Genomic DNA, 2,505 nt, shown 5'->3' with positions numbered 1-2,505 from the left:
TAACAAAATGCTTAAGGTGTAGAACTTAATCAAGAATTTAATTTATTATATAATGTTTATGATTAAAAATCCAAGCTCAGTTGAAGGGGCTCGAGACCCCATAAGAACAACAATGCCAAGCAACCAGAGCTTCCAGGGACTAAGCCACTACCCAAAGACTATACATGGACTGACCCTGGGCTCCAACCTCATAGGTAGCAATGAATAGTCTAGTAAGATCATCAGTGGAAGGGGAAGCCCTTGGTTCTGCCAAGACTGAACCCCCAGTGAACGTGATTGTTGGGGGGAGGGTGGTAATGGGGGGAGGATGGGGAGGGGAACACCCATATAGAAGGGGAGAGGGAGGGGCTAGGGGGATGTTGGCCCGGAAACCGGGAAGGGGAATAACAATTGAAATGTAAATAAGAAATACTCAAGTTAATAAAGATAAAAATAAAAATAAAAAAAATCCAAGCTCAGGTAGTTTTATCATTTTGCATCTAATCATAGACTTACTTGTGTGTTTTATACCATTTTGAAGCGTTGGAAAGGAAGTAAGCTATAGAGAGAGAGAGACCGTGTGATGTGTCCCAGCGTTAAAAATAATACAAAATTATGGGACTAACAAGATTAGCACTAAACACTTTTGTGCATAGTTTGCTTGTTCCTGTCACTACGTCCATTCCCATATCTACCATCTAGCACAAGTTTCCTCACCTTCCATCTCCAGCACACAATGGGCCAAGTTTTATTTAGCACATAGGCCTTTGAGAGGAATTTTCCCATTAAACCCCACTAGAGGGCAGTATCATTTAAACACAAAACCTACAAAGAATTATACGACCTTTTTAAAGTGCATGTAAATTTTTGTTTTTATTTATGCTTAAATGATTTCATATGGTTTTTGTTGGTTGGTTGGTTTTTTGTTGGTTGATTGGTTCCTTGTTTGTTTTGGCAGGGATTTTTTTGTTATGTGTTTGTTTTTGGACACAGGCTGTTTTATGTAGCTCCTGCTGAACTGGAACCAGATATATAAACTGGGGTAAAATTAACACATCCACTTACCTCTGCCTCCAATGACCTGGGATTAAAGGTGTGTGCCACAACGCTCAGCCGATATTTGTATTTATTACCAGAATCTTAAGTAAAACACCCCCCCCCCCGCCTAAGGTTGAACTGCACAGTGACAACCATGTAATGCAGCTAAAGCAGCTTCAGGGAACTGGGGAGGCAGAGGCAGGGGGATCTCTCAGTTCTAGTACAGCCTGGACTACAAAGTGACTTGAAGATCAGCCAGGGCTACACGGAGAAACCCTATATCCAAAAAGGCGGGGGGTGGGGGGGGGGGGACGGGCAGGAGAAAGAAAGAAGAAAGAACTTTCATGCAAAGCTACAACTCTGGTTCATTACTTGGAAGAGACTGAATTGTGAGTTAATTCAAACAGCAGGCCCCTGTCATTTCTAGATGGTCTCTTGTCTCTCCCCATACCTGATCCTGACCCTCCCATTCCCCTCCCCTTCCCCTCTCTCAGCCAGTTCCCCCCTGCCTCTGCATCCTATGACTATTTCATTCTCCCCTTCTAGGTGAAATTCAAGTATCCTCGCTTCGGCCTTCTTGTTTTGCTTTTTTGTGTCTATGAAGTGTATTATGTATTTAATGTGAAAATTCCTTTAAAAGGTTCATATGCTAAGTAAAACTTGGCCAGTTGTGTGGTTAGTGTTGAAAGGCGAGTGAATCCCTACTATATCATGATGAGGAAAGCAGGGTCATAACTGGATCAAGAGAAAATGCCACAAAAGAGATTACTGCTAGTCTTGTGGTTTCTCCCCAAATTGTCTTTTTAATGCAGTGCCAGAGCACATTTCTGTCTTTCTGGCTTAACCCCCTCCGACCCTGCAATATGTTATAAAACAGCCAAGGAGGCCCACAGAGGCTAAAATGGTGAAACTGCCTGATCTCGGAAGTTCAACCTAAAACGAACCTGCCATCACTGACCCTCACAGACTGTTGCCACCCCACGGTTTTCATGTCTGTAAATACTCAGATATTTGTGCTAAAGTTAGGTGTAACTTTAGTTAGTTATATTACCTGAATCCATGTGTATAATACATGAGTTGGTAAGGCTCTAAGTAATACAATTTTGTATAAAACTGGAAATACTATAAAACTATTTGACATCTACTTTTTCTTCTATGAGATACACTCAACATGATAAAAAAAACATTCCCCGGGCTGGGGATTTAGCTCAGTGGTAGAGCGCTTACCTAGGAAGCGCAAGGCCCTGGGTTCGGTCCCCAGCTCCGAAAAAAAAAAAAAAAAAAAAAAAAAAAAAAACATTCCCCAAAATGATTACTGTGTTTTTCCACATTTGATTTTTCTACAATTCACCTTGGATCAAGGGAGACTTCTCTTCTGTATGAATGTGCTGAGAGAGGGTTACTCACATCTCTCAGAAAGATTCCCTGTGTTCATAAAATGAATTACCAATAATGAGCCCTTGGCAATATAATGAGAACAGATCACAG

This window comes from Rattus norvegicus, chromosome 8, assembly GCF_021556685.1.
Source record: "Rattus norvegicus strain SHRSP/BbbUtx chromosome 8, alternate assembly SHRSP_T2T, whole genome shotgun sequence".
In the NCBI taxonomy this organism is placed as follows: Eukaryota; Metazoa; Chordata; class Mammalia; order Rodentia; family Muridae; genus Rattus; species Rattus norvegicus.
Note: the sequence above shows the minus strand (reverse complement) of the source record.